This window comes from Triturus cristatus, chromosome 8 (assembly GCF_964204655.1).
Source record: "Triturus cristatus chromosome 8, aTriCri1.1, whole genome shotgun sequence".
In the NCBI taxonomy this organism is placed as follows: domain Eukaryota; kingdom Metazoa; phylum Chordata; class Amphibia; order Caudata; family Salamandridae; genus Triturus; species Triturus cristatus.
In genome coordinates, this window is record NC_140591.1 from 121979077 (window position 1) to 121993909 (window position 14833).

Below are 14833 nucleotides of genomic sequence, written 5' to 3' on the forward strand. Positions count from 1 at the left end.
GCCTCAGGGCTGAGGTGTTTGAGTGTTGAGTGGAGAGACTGATTGATTGTGTTTTATTTTATCAATACATTCTCTCACCAAGAGGTGATTTTTTGAGTGGAAACCAGATGGTTGAGTCCTATATTTGCCCAAAATACTTGCCTGCAGTGAGGTAAATCCATAAAGAAGATTACGTTTCTGTTCATTAGATCAGAGAATGGTTGATCAAACCTCAGCTAGTGATGCTGTTAGGGAAGGTTGTGGTATGTGAGGAAATTCATCTCATATTGTAAAGTTATCCAACATTTTTCCCTTTATGTACCTTCTCTTTGGAAATCCTTGGAGAACTTAAACTTGCACAGTTGACACTGTTCCCATTCTCTGTGCCTAAAGGTGTACCATTTAATTATGGCTTTACAGGTTTCTATACAGCCTATGATATCCTTGTGCTATTTTAAAGGAGCAGAGTTGGAAATGGATTTTTCCTCCTACACTTTTAATATTTGCTGTGTATGGCAGCATGAGTTACCACAGCAAAATCTACGGGTTCTTAGTTAACCCCTTCCCCGCTCATGATGGAACCGCTCCGTCATGAGCCACGGTTGCCGTGTGCTCATGACGGAGCGGTTCCGTCATGCCACGACCGTTGGCGGCCGCTCCGCCCACGCGGCGCTGTTTCCCCGCCTGTGCGGGGGAACAACGCAACTGGGCGGAGTCATGACGGAACCGCTCCGTCATGAGCACAGCTCAACCGTGGCTCATGACGGAGTGGCTCCGTCATGAGCACAGCGCCACCGCGCTGCCCCCCCCCACCCCCCAGCACTGCGGCGGAATTCCCGCCGCAGTCAAAGGGTTAATACATCTCTGATTCACTTCATAGAAGTATTCATTCTGGTCTTCATGGTGGTGGCAGCTCTCTCCCTAACAATTTAAAGAGTAGTTTTGGAAAAAAAGCTTAATTTAGTTTTGTGGGGTTTAACTGCTCAATTATAATGTTCACTCATATATTGCTGTAATTCAATCAACTACACCATCCAAAACTATGTCCTGTTTCGAACAGCAGCAGCCATATGTGAATGGAACTTTTGGCCCTTCACAGGATGGTCTGCATATTTACCCCAGGTAGTGACCTCCTTGTAGTCAGTGAGATCAAAGTGATCCTGCTGCTCCAACCTCAAAATGAGGGGATCCCATTGCTCTGACCACAAAATGGGTTCATTTAGAAGGTAAAGTGGCATCATTAAGCATCTACGATATGATTACTTTTACCTACTTCAGGCTCTATTGTGCTACACCTTGCTTACCATGCTGGAATGAGTGATCCAATAATTGTCCCTTTTAGAGTTGCAGTGATCGAAGGAGTCCAAGCTCTTGTGTGTCTTGCTGTACACAGAAAAAGGAGATTTGAATATGTTAGCTCATGTTTTGTAGCAGTTGTACAAAGCTTATAAAGTGCAACTAAGTCATAGAATTATCAAATAGAGCTACCTACACAGACAAACTCTCTAAAAACAGCACCTGGCAATGTAATGTTATAAAAAAAGAGCCAAACATACAGTAATAGAAATGCATTTAAATTTTTCATGAAATGACAAAATTAAAATTCGGCAATCTAAAATCATTGTAAATTATATTGAATATATGCTTGAAGTGTACCTTATGCGAGAGCAAACAACTCAGTGTGAAGCATCTAAACACACACAATAATTCAGAGCAAGATACACACTAATGTAAATATAAAACAACAGGTGCAAATAGTGTTTGACTCGGAGTACATAAAAGCAGATTTGAAATGAGTACAAATTGCACTCACCCCTGTATTTGAGCACCCTGTTACCATCAGTTCTTACACAGGCCTTCATTATGAGTGGTCAATTAATGCTCCTTTGTTAGGATTTGGATCAGTGTGTGCTCCATAAGGGATGGAGGGCCCATGAGACCAAGACAATGTTATGCCAATACTAAAGATGAAGTTTAAAGGTCAATTTACGTTACTTAGCCAGTCACGGAGAGAAGGCAGTGTGTGCGGAAACTATATTAGATTTATGCTCATTTTCATTTCCACCCCTCCAAATTCGCAGTTAGGCAACCTTATTTAGAGGTGAAGGATATTTTCTACTAGTAGAGCCTTAGGGGCATATTTATTAAAGCGTTGCTCAACCCTTCCACCACGCTATGGGGCGCAAGAGCTACACAACTCAAATTAGATCTATCAATCTGTGCAAGGCCACCTTGCATGGCCCTGTATGGCATGATAAATCCAGAGTCTTACAACACATTGTTACGCTACCCTGCCTCAGGGTGCCAATCTATGGGTGGAGTGTGGATGTTCCCATGCTTCCACTCATAGATTTTGGTGCATTTACATATTTACCGTTACTGGTAAACCTGGGAAGGCATTGAAATGTTACACATCCCCATTTGAAGTGTTATGATAAGAAATATCTTTATTTCTTCTTGTTTATTCCTCTTTCTATGTGTGCTGCTTTCTGCAGCACACACAAAAATGGGGAAATGCCTCAGGGGACATCATGAATAGAACCACTCACGCACTCACTCATGCCCCAATAGAGCCTCTCTTATTACCACTGAAACACACATACAACCACTCACATACTCATACACAGTCTCATACCAGTTTTGATATACCCACTCACTCCTCCATAGAGGTACTCACACCCACGCACTCACTAGTACAGCCATTCACACAACCATTCACTCAGCCATACTGCCACTCATATGAGTCACTCACACGAACAGTCACTCACACAGCCACTTGCTCACACATACAACTACTCACACACCCACTAATTTACACACAGTCACTCACTCACACCCTCACTCATCCATACAGCCACTCACTCACTCTTACAAGCACTCACACACCCACATAATCACTTACATACCCATTCACACATCCATACAAGCACTCACACATCAGCTCACTCACCCATACAGCCATTCACACACCCACTCACTCATCCATACAGCCACTTACACACCCGGTTGTGAATGCTGTGACAAGGCTCATTAGGACCTCTTCTGTTGTAATCATGTACTTCTTTTCAGATTCTTTTATCTCTTTTCCCTAGAGATTGTGAAGTTTTACACTCACGCAGAATTCTTATTATCTTGTCTATCTCCAGTATATAGAGCTGAATTATTATTGTTTTTGATACCGTTGCTGTCATTACCTCTATGGGTGCTGGCAGTGAAAATTGATATAGTTTTATTGGTTAAGTTATGTGTAAATCAATTTCATTCATTTACCACGGTCTTGCTCAAAGTTTAATGTCTTCTAGTACTGTTCTATTTGGCAAACATGAGATAAAATCATCGATCAAATACTATAAAAATCCAGGTATCTGATCGTTAATTCAAAGGGCTTCACGATGAGAACTATGAAGCTAGAAGCTGATCCGGTTTGCAGCATCAACTATCCTCAGTCGGAGCTGTTCGACGAGCCGAGAACTGCTGATCATTCATATGCAAGAGGTGTGATTCAGAATGGCAATGAAACCCATTTTAGGAAACTTGGGGGCATATTTACAATGAAGTGGCGGAACACGGAGTTAGCCTCCTTGGCTTAACGCTGCGCTCCACCACTTCAGAAACAATATGGTGCAGCCCTGCATTTCCCCCTGTGCTTGTGCTAAATTTAGCAGCCTAGCGCCAATGCAGGCACCCATGCACCATAGTGCAAGGGTGTCTGCGTTGAGTGGGAGTTTTTTTATGTGCATGAAGGCCTCCCTTCCTGCACATAAACAATCAATAAATGGTGTTTTATAAATTGTATGTGTGCTGCATAATGCTGCACACATAGAGGTTGCAAAACGTCTTTTTTTAAAAATGTTTATGTGCAGAAAAGGTAATCTTCCTGCACATAAACAATCAATGGCGTTTTGCTGTTTCTATGTATGCAGCATAAAGCAGCACACATGAAAACAGCAAAAACTAGGATAAATAAAACATTTCTCCTCCTTTTGCCTGTTTAAGACCAGGTTTTCCCTGGTCTTAATTTTGGTGCTGCCTCCTATTTACACACCCTTAGGACTCCTAACTTCTGTGAATACCGAAGTGAGTAAGTGTCTTCTGTGAATACGAAAATGAGTAAGTGCCTTCTGTGAATACGAAAATGGTAGTAAGTTTAGGATTTTGTCTTAAGTTAGTTCTGTGAATCGGGCCCCATTCTTAAGATCACTTGTCTTGTCTGCATGCTTTGTCATTCTGTACTGTTTAATCATGTACAACCTGAGTACTCAAGGTCTGCACGAGTTGGCCAAAGCTCCCTGTGTAAACAGGATTGTGTCAGGACACTGGGAATATATAAACGAAGGTAAGGCAATAGTCTGCAATGACAGTGACCTCTGGAATGGAAGGAGAAGAAAGATTAAAGCCGAAACTTAAAAAAGGAGGAATAGAAATGAAGGAAGGAAGGACTTTTCTTTTACAGGACTGGGAGGATAGCACAGAAATAGATAAGGAACAATACTACAAGAGTGGGAGGAGACTGACAAGGGCGGGGAGTAACGAGAGAGAGAAGGTGATGCCAAGATGAGAAAGAGCTGATCTAGGGGGAAGTGTGGAAACAAGTGACCTGGAAAGACAGAAGCTGATTTCTTTGGTGCGGGGTTTGAGTTAAGGAGTCCACATACATAGCGGGACTGGCCCGGGCATGCAAAAAAAAGTGGCCCTCATTTTGTATATTGCCTTTCCGCAAAACACTGCTTCGAAGTTTTATAAAAAGAGGGTGTGCGGGGGGGGGGGGTCTCTGACAGAGGCATTTTTTCTTAACTTTAATTAGATAAAATAAATGCAAAGATTGGTTCACACTGATAAAACACCTGGAAAGAAGTGAGGCCACTTCTGCTCAGGCCCCCTGCCCAATATACATACATAAATGGGCCGGCCCAGCAAGAGAAAGAAAGGGAGTGACACGTCTGCCCGTTGATAAAAGGGAGGTAAAGGGCGCCCATCTGCCTCCAGAAAGGCCACTCAGGCACCCACTGGGCCGCTGGGGGCATCTGAACAACACAGACACCTCTCAGCTCGCCTCCCGCCCCCAGGCTACCCAAAAAAGCAGCGCACAGCTGAAATTCGGATAGTGGTCCCTGGCTGCCTTACCAATTGAATCCTGGACTGGAGACCTCCGGGCTTAGAGAAGCTTACAGAGATGCGCATGCCAAACTTGCAGCAGGCAGGGAAACAGAACAGGGAGGAGCGGGAACTAGAGGGAGAAGCACTCGATTCCGCCGCGCTCCAGGAGGGGCGTGGCCGAGCCAGGAGCATGATCACAACTTCGTATGGATGGGGAAGAGGCGGCCAGACTGGGCAGTGGTGTGGGGAAGGCTGAGTAAGTAGAGTACAGACTGGTAGAATGATACGTCACAATCACAGAAGAGTGAGGATTATTATATACTTTTTTGGTGCCCAAATATTTGTTTTTCTTCTTTCTTTCCTTTGAAATTAGTTTGTGTTTCATGTTTAATACGAGGCAAGGTGATAGATAGAAATATACTGGCCAAAGGATATAGATATATATATATATATTTCTTTTAAGTAAAACATTCTGAAACATAATTAAAATCATCATAGGAAGGAAATATCTGTCAGGGCAGGACAAAGGAAATAATAAAGGACTAGAGAGTAAAGACCAGTCTTTCTGAAAGTGACAGAGGACTAGATAATGCGTACTGAGGAATTGTTGGAGTGAAATACAAGATAGAAGAAAGAGTGGAGATGAACAATTTCTTTACCCCAGGATACAGTACGTACCTCTGGCTCTCTCTCCTCGGCTGCCAGCAGGTTAGCCTGAAAAGAAGAAGAGCGAGAAGAAGACATAACAATGGTTTTGCGCTACGACAACTAAATCAATGACAATACCGATTGATAAACAAACTGCGATGTACTATAGACTACTTCCCCTACAACTATTACATTTTAAAGAATAACCAAGCAGCATAAAAGAAAATTCACTTATACTTATACAGTCCTGACTCTGATTAAAGACTGTACAACCTGACCGATGGATTGGATCCAATAACTGTGAATGTTCTCCTCAAATTATTTCCTTCCTAAAATATGATTTCAGTGCTGCCCCCCTTACTGTCTGAAGAGCTGTGCACATTGCCAATGAATGTTGGTTCTCAAGATTGCATGGGTTCTGTCAATGCTTATTAGATGTGAGCGTGATGAAGATCTTACAAGAATTCTCAGGATCTTGACATGACCACCTGACGTGGCAGCCTTCCTTGCACCCGTGTGGTACAATTGCTACCCCCCAGCCACAAGGCCTGGCCTGGCTTCATTGGTCAATGGGCGCAGTCTGGTGTACTCCTCTCTCTGCCCTCATTGGGACCCTCGTTGACAAGCAAGACTGCAAAATCTGCAATACATACCCGCAATTCTGAAGCACGACTATCACCCAGCCTTGACTCCCGAGTTTCTGCGGGAGAAAAAGAAAAGACAGAGTTTGACCAATACACTCTCTCCTGGTCCCGACACACACAGAATTACATCAGTGTTAGCACACTAATCCAACAGAAGCACATACTTATGTTTAAAGGCTACTACCTGATTTTCTTGCTAAAAGTAAATTCGAAGGTACTTGGTTTAATGTCTCATTTTGTAACCATGCTGAAAATGGTTCACAGAAGGAGTAAACGCTCAAGGACGATACAAAAAACCAAACTAAGGGGCAGATTTATGAGCTCCTTGCGCCACTTTTGTGCCGCTGTTGCGTAACTTCTGTGACGTAGAGGCGTCGTAAACCATGCGCCACATTGCACCCTATTTGCAACGTGCCGCATCTAGGGAGATGCATCATGTTGTAAAGCCCTGCGCTACATGAAACCTGCGTCAGGTTTCACGTGGGCGTTCTGGCGCGGGGTGAGGGGTTCTGGCGCAGTAAAGCCTCGGTAAAGTGCCTGAGTGAAATCTACAAAATTCCACTCAGTCACTTTTCTGACACCGCTGCGTCAAAACATTGCGCCTGCTTGAAGCAGGCATAATGCGTGACGCACCACGTTATGTATGGGCAGGCCACGAGAATTGCTGGAGTTGCGTCGAGCATGCGACACGACTCCAGCAATGTGCCACCCGTCTGACGGGAGATGCGCCACACATCTCTTTATCCTTGCGCCACGATGCACCGCATAGTAAATGCGGCGCATCTGTGGTGGCGCAAGGGTAAACTTGCGTGACGCATCTTACCTGGCGCATCCTTGCCGATTTGCAGGGATGCGAAAGTCGTCATAATTCTGCCCCTAAGTTCTTAGGATTTTCTTGAGATGGGATAAAGTCAACCTAACCTGGAACCCTGGAATATTAACATGGATAAGCTAAACGTATGCACTGATTGCCAATGGATAAGTCAAACTATTCCTAGAAGAACAGGGCTGTAAAGTTCATGTACCGATATTGTGTCACTATTTACAGCATTACATTTTTGTGCAGCAACTGAGAGAAAGGCTGTCAAGAAGACACCAACACACTAAGGCAAAGCATTAATAATGGTCGTCAGAAGGTAGACATTTATTCACCAGTCAATCTACCCCCATTCACACTTTTCTACTGGGTTTTACATGTACCCTACAGAAAATTAAAACCTCGTAAACCAAACGTGTCAGCATGCACAGTCAAGTTACTGGACTATTCAAAAGCACCGGACTATAGGAGCCTTCGAAAGTCCAATGTATGGCAAGTTAAAGTATCCTGCCTTTTGTCTTCGTACTGATACAGGGTACATTTAATCATTCCCTATAAGAAGGGGGGAATCCAGGATGGGAAACGGGGACGTGTGGTGGTGAACAGTAAAAAAAAAAGGGGGGGGGGAGTGAGATAGTAGGGAACCTTCCTATCTTTTGTTCTGAGAAAGTCTTTTGGCTAATTGCAGACAAGTGTTCTTGAGCCTCAACATGGGTTCCCCCGATAAATCCCATGGGTAAGACTGTATATCAGATTCCTCATAGTCCATTTGTACCAGGTTATATGGAGTAGTCCAGGGGCCTCTAATGAACACACTCCACAGCTCTAGAAATGTCTCCAGTCGATCATTCAGCCTGGCATCGGTGAGGTCACAGACTGCAGTTTTATACATTTCCTTGAGCCAGGAGTCATAGGATGGACAGATGTTAGTGCACCAGAATCTTAGGATACAGATTGTTGCTGTTGCCAGTGCCATAGTATGCCATCTGTATTGTTGATTGGGGATGTCCGGGCATTGGGTGGAGTCATGGAGAAGAATCATTTGGGTTGTGACCAATACGATTGCACGGGTTTGTGCAATCATATTGGTCACAGATGTCCAATAGTGGGTTAATATAGGGCATTCCCACTGGAAATGAACAATGTCTCAGTCCTGGGGCCCAAACCGCGTACATGTCACTTTTGGAAGCAGTAATGATTGCTGTAGTTGAAAGGGTATCCAATGCCATTGATGAAGTATTTTAAAATAGTTTAATTTTAGTCTGGCTTCCCTGATATGGCCATCATGTGTGGCCTATAGTTTTGCCAATCCTCATCTGAATATTTTATACATGGCCTGTTTGACCACCAGGATTTCAAGGAGGGACTCCTGGTGTGAAGTATTCTAATTTCTAATTTAAAACATTTATAAAGCGCAGCGTGCACCGAACGGTTTCTTGGCACTAGTGGAGGGGATTGGCTACAGAGACAGAAGGGAGCCCGGGATTGGGCCGGAGAGGGGGTTTACACAGGAAATGCCTGATTAAAAAGAAACGTTTTTAGATCCTTACGGAAGGATAGATAGTGGGTAGACGCACGTAGGTGGTCTGGAAGGGAGTTCCAGAAAGTGGGGGCCAAGGTGGAAAAGTTGGACCCACCCCACTTTTTGCGTCTGAAGCGTGGGATTTGGAGAAGGGACTTGGAAGAGGAAAGAAGTTGTCTAGAGGGAACGTATTCTGTTATTAGTGAGGAGATGAAAGCAGGTGCGGTGCCTTGACGAGCCTGGAAAACCATGCAGGCGGTTTTGAACAGAGAACGTTCCTTTATCGGGAGCCAATGAAGCTCCCTGAGGAGGGGTGTGGAGTGGTGGTAGCGTGGGAGACCAAAAACCAGTCGGGCGGCTTGGTTTTGGACCACCTGTAGCCTCCTTAGGCTGTATGCTGGTATGCCGTTGTAGAGGGCGTTGGCGTAGTCCAGTCGTGATATGACTAGAGCGGCCATGATCATATTGAGTGTCTGGGGGGAGAAGAAGCGAGCGACAGTGCGGATAGTTCGGAGAGTGAGGAGGCAGGAGGAGACTACGGAGCTGATTTGAGAGTGGAGGGTAAGCTGATTATTCATTTTAACCCCCAGAGTTTTGACCGTGGTAGAAGGAGTGGGGGCAGGACCAAGAGTAGGGGGCCAGAAGAGAGAATTCCAGGGACTGGAAGAACCTCCGGTAAGAACCAACTCGGTTTTGTCCGGATTCAACTTGAGATGGTTATGGTTCATCCAGTCCCTGATAAATGTCATGGTGTACTGGAAGCTGGAAACAGAGAGGGGAGAAGAGGATAGATCAAAGATGAGCTGGAGGTCATCCGCGTAGTTAAACACAGTGACCTCCAGCTGTTGAAGAGCGAAGATGAGGGGGAAGATGTAGAGATTGAATAATAGGGGGGACAAGGAAGAACCCTGGGGGACACCACACGTGACGGGGAGTGGGATGGTTGTAAAATCTCCGAGCCGGACCGCCTGAGTGCGGTCCCTCAGGAAGGAGGAAAGCCACACCAGGGCTGCTCCCTCAATTCCAGCCGCCTTGACACGGGACAGTAAGATGGTGTGGTCTACCGTGTCAAATGCGGCCGAGAGATCGAGGAGTACCAGGGCCTGATGTTTGTTATAATCCATACCCTTCCTGAGGTTGTCCAGGACTGATACCACGACTGATTCAGTCGAGTGGCTAGGTCGAAAGCCAGCCTAGCGGGAAGCCAATCCCCCATTGGCCTCTACATGGGTGCTGAGTACCGTGGTGACATAACGTTCCAGCACCTTGCCCAAGTAGGGCAGCAGGGAGATGGGGCGGTAGTTGGCTGAGATGGATGGGTCAGCGCCAGGTTTTTTTAGGATGGGCACTATGGTGGCTGATTTGAGCGTAGGGGTCACTACTCCCTGCGCTAGGGAGCTGTTAAGAAAGGTAATGGGGGGTTCAGGACAAGAGGAGTAGATTCGTTGGAGAATTCGCGCCGGACAGATGTCTGCCGGAGAGCCTGACTTTACTTTGGGGAGTAAGTCTAGGAATACCTCTTCAGTGATGGGGGGGATAGATGTGAGAAGGTTTTGAACAGTAGGAGGAGAGGGGTCGACATAGGCTGATGAGGGGGGGGATGTTGGCTTTGATGGTAGCGATCTTATCGAGGAAGTAAGTGTTTAGTTGATTACAAAGGGGCTGGGATGGGGGGATTTGAGGTGAAGCCTTGTCGGAGTAAGCCAAGTCCTGCACTATGCTGAAGATCTCCCTAGGTTTGTTTTCGGCAGACATTATTTTGGTTGAGAAATAGGAGGTTTTGGCGGAAATGATTGCGATCTTATAGTCGGCGAGTGATTTCAGATAAAGGGATTTGAGTGAGGGACAATAATTTTTCCTCCAGTGCCTTTCTGCCTGTCGAACGGACAGCTTTAGTTCTTTTAGGTGGTCATTAAACCACCTGTTAGACTCCTTTGGTCGCCGGACGGAGATGCGGCGCAGGGGAGCCACTGAGTCACAACCTCTAGCCAACCAGGTATTGATAGTGTTGGCTTGGGAGTCGGACGAGAGATCGGAGAGGGACGGGGTAGAATTCTGAAGGTGAGACATAAGAGTGGGAAAGTCAACTCTATTCCAATTCCGCGCCCAGGTGTTTTTAGCGTGGGGGACTTTGGATATCGGGTTGAGAGTGACGGAGAAGGAAATAAGGGCATGGTCGGACCAGGTACAGGGGGAGACCGTCACCGGGGAAACTGGAAGATTAAGAGACCAGACCTGGTCAAGAGTGTGACCGTGAGAGTGAGTGGGGACAGAGATGTGTGGTATGAAATTTAAAGATGTGAGAGTCTCTGTGAATTCTTTAGAGGCTGTACACTCAGAAGGGTCCGAGGGCCAGTAGTTGAAATCCCCTAATACCAAGACCGAGGCATAATTGACCACCATGTTGGCCAAAAGGTCTTGAAAAGCCGGCAAGAATAGAGGCAAAGACTGGGGAGGACGGTACATTAGGAGACAGGTGATAGGAGGGGAGAGGGCGAGGGAACGAACAGTGAGGAATTCGGTGGAGGAGATGGGGGGAGAGGGGATGGGTTGAAAATTTAGTTCCGACCGAACAATAATCGCCACTCCACCGCCAACCCTACCTGCTGGGCGGTCAGCATGTAAGGCCACATAGGAGGGGGGGAGGGTAGCCAAGAGAACAGGCAGGGAAGAGTCACAGAACCAGGTTTCGGTCAAGAGCAGTAAGTCAGGCTTTTCAGAATCAAGCAAGACAAAGAGCTCATGATGGTGCTTGACCGCAGACCTGGTGTTAAGCAAGAGGATGGATAGTGACGGGGTGGGAGGGGAAGGGCCGGGTGGGAGAGGGCATTGCGGGAAACAGACGGGCGGAGAGAACGGCAGAGTAGGAGTGGGAGAGGGTGCAATCCCTAGAGAAGTAATATGCCTGCGGACAGAGTCCGAGTGTGGCAAGTGGCCCTGGAGGGTGATAAGCTCCTCAGAGTAGTAGGAGATCAAATTGGCATGGAGTCGTGCCCCTAGCCCCGTCCGGCTGCGGACGGGCGCAGACGGGCTTGCCTTAGGCGCGCCTTCGGCGCGCAAACGTCGCGCCCGCTGCGCTCGTCCGCTGCGCTTCCTACCAAGACACATGCTTTATGCCGATGGGTCGGGGGGTTGGAGGGGGCGTGGCCAGCCGAGGGGGCGTGTCTCGCCTCGCCCTCGGGAATGGTGGCCGAAGGAAGGGAGTCGTTGCAGCGAGTAGCGCTGTTTCTGAGAAGCCAAATGTTCAGGTAGGTGGGGGTAACAGTTAAAAAACACAGTATCACATCACAATGATTTTAAAAGTAATTAATCCCCGCTCCCGGCTTTTCGCCTCAGGAGCCAATCGTGAAGTATTGATAGTCTGTCAGTATTTGATAGAGAACAGACACCACCCCTTTGTGTATAACCAGTTTTTTCAAGTGGTCCAGGACAGGAGAGGCCTCCCAGTATTACTGAGATAGGTGGAGCTAATACTTTCCGTAAACAATGTTGTATTCTCTGGTAGTCCCAGAAATATTGTGAAGGTAGGTTAAATTGGGCCTGTCCTTCAGCAAAGGATTCGCATGTTTGGTCTATAAGCAAGCCGGCTATGGAACATACACCATTAGTGCTTGGGGCATTCCATAAGGGCTCTTTACCGTCTATCAGCATGAATGCCTTACACCAATAGAGACAAGAAAATGAAGTGTGGGATGTACTTTCAGGAGTGTATGAGCTTTTCTCCAGGCATAGGTCATGGTGGCCAAGCCTGGATGGGAAGAGAGGAGGCAGTCAGGGACACCAGTGTAGAGCATTCTAGGTCCACTTATGCATCCATTCAGGGCCATTTCCATTGCAACTCATTTCTGGGTGTCCAGGGAGGTGTGTAGGATGTAACAGAGGTGCATGAGTTCTGATGCCTGTCAGTAACGTGTGATGCTGGGGAATCTAATGCCACCTTTTACAGTTGATACAGTTTGGCAAGTTTGAACTTGGCTTTTGCCCAGATTCTCATAGTAAGGTTGTGAGTGAATCATCATTACCCAACATCAGTAGGATAGGGACGAGGAGAAGGATCATTAAAAAGTGTTAGTTATGTCTAGGTGACATATTCATTTTGATCATTTGGGTCTTGGCCCATAGGGAGAGGCTTGCAGGGCCCAAAAGTGAAAGTTCGCTTTGATGTTCACGTGTAAGGATGTTGGTCAGTTCCGGGGAGATCGGAATAGCCAAGTATTTCAGGGTGTCAGGGGTTTCTGAAAATGTGATGCCTTCTAAGAACAGTGGTGGGCAGGTGAAGAGTCAAATGCATGCCTTCAAATTTATACCAGTTCACTTTGTATCTCGATATGCTTGAGAAGCTGGCGATCAATTCCATCATGGCATCCAGCAAGAAGGTCGGGTTGAGAAGAGTGACCGGGATGTCATCAGCATTTAATGATATTTTATTAATCCCTCCTGTGGTTGGTATGCTTTGTATTTCTTGCGAGTTTCAAATGGTGATCACCATGGGATCCAGGGCGAGGATAATCTACAGGGGGGAGAGGGGATAGCCTATTCTGGAACCTCTGTGAATAGTGAAGGGTGTAAAGATGTAGCCGTGAAAATCCACCCTCACCTTTTGTTGACTGTAAAGTTTATGGACCGAAGCTAAGAACGATGGGCCTATACCTACCTGTTGTAGTATGTGGAACATATAGTCCCAATCAAGCTTTTGAATGCCATTTTAAGCATTAAGAGAGATTAGTCATTTTTCATCTTTATCACTGCGCACCTGCAGGAAATGTGGGAGAGGGCTCAGAGATGCCACATGGAGGAGCAGTGGGGAACAAATACCACTTGATCTCATATTACTAAAGTGCGAATAACTTGCTGTAGTCGTTTTTCCAGTAGTTAGCCCAAGATTTTGGTTTTGGCATTAAGAAGAAAAGTTGGTCTGTAGTTTGCACAGTGCAATGGGTCCTTGCCAGGTTTGGTGATAACAGTAATTATTGCAATGTTGACCTATGTTAACAGTCTGGGTGGGGTGTGTTTCCAAAAAGAACGTACAAAGCATGGGCACTAGAAGGTCCTTTTCCATCTTATAATATTCAGAGTGGTACCAGTTTCTGCCAGGGGACTTGTTGTATGGTAGGTCCCCAATAATCTCTGTGATTTTGCCCTCAGTAATGGCGGCCTCAATTTTTCAGTGTTGCAGTGGAGTAAATCTAGGGGGTGCGTTTTGCATCAGGAAAATGTCTATGTCAACGGGTGTTTTTGTGATGTTTGAGGTGCATCAGGGTGCATAGTATGCTCCAAAGGGCACCAGAATATCTAGTGGCTGTGTGCGGGGTGTGCCATCTGCATGGAGGTTGGCAGGTATAGTGTGGGATGCCTCTTGTTGGCAGGCCTATAGGGCTCAAATTTGCTTAGTTCTGTCCTCCCTCTCTTTGTGGCACTGCTTCCGATGGAAAAGGCCAGTTTCTGCTCTAGTAATGTAAAGTGAGCTAAGACTTTTTTTTATCCTGCACCAAGGGTTCCTATGTAGTCTCTGTGGGAGTGGAGGAGTATTGAGTCTTGAGAGTATGGCTGACTTGTTCCAGTTTGCGTTGCAACTGGAGTGCCTTGCATTTCCTTGGGCAGCAGCCTACATTGTGCCATGCCTGACTGTCACTGTCTTGGCTGCCCAATGGTCACTCAGGTAACCCATTGTCTCCTAATTGTGGTCCAGGCATGCCTGGAGGTGGCCATGGAAACATCTTTAATCAATGGGCATTTTGTAGTGGGAGAACTTTAGCCTCCATTGCACTGGAGGAGGTTGCAGCACCCCCAGATTAAGCCATGCTTTTACTGCATCATGGTCAGGCACCCCTGAATTGATAATAGCAGCTTCTGTCAAGTGGGATAACAGTGGTGGGAACAACAGGAAAGAGTCACCGAGTGGGCAAACCATTTTATATTTAGTTGCGGGCGGGCGAGCAAGCAGGTCAGAGGAGGAGTGGTTTTCCCACTGTTGAGTGCACAAAGACTGTTTGGACGGCCCTCTGGGGCAACCCAAACCAGTCACGCACACTCTGCAGTTCTCCATGTAGGCTGCAATGCTGCCTACATGGAGAACATGGCCTCCCCATAAGGACCTGGTTGGGCGGCATCCACACCAATCACAAC

At 46.5% G+C, this 14833-nt stretch overlaps 1 long non-coding RNA gene across 1 annotated transcript in view; it reads right to left on the minus strand.

Moving 5' to 3' along the window:
• Nucleotides 1–14833, minus strand: part of LOC146801679 (uncharacterized) — a 29087-nt gene that overhangs the window by 4116 nt on the left and 10138 nt on the right. The window contains exons 2-4 of the long non-coding RNA XR_014967641.1: nucleotides 6378–6424; nucleotides 5755–5790; nucleotides 1284–1362 (exon numbers count right to left, since the gene is read on the minus strand). This is a non-coding gene — a long non-coding RNA (uncharacterized LOC146801679). The remainder of the gene's footprint in view (nucleotides 1–1283; nucleotides 1363–5754; nucleotides 5791–6377; nucleotides 6425–14833) is intronic.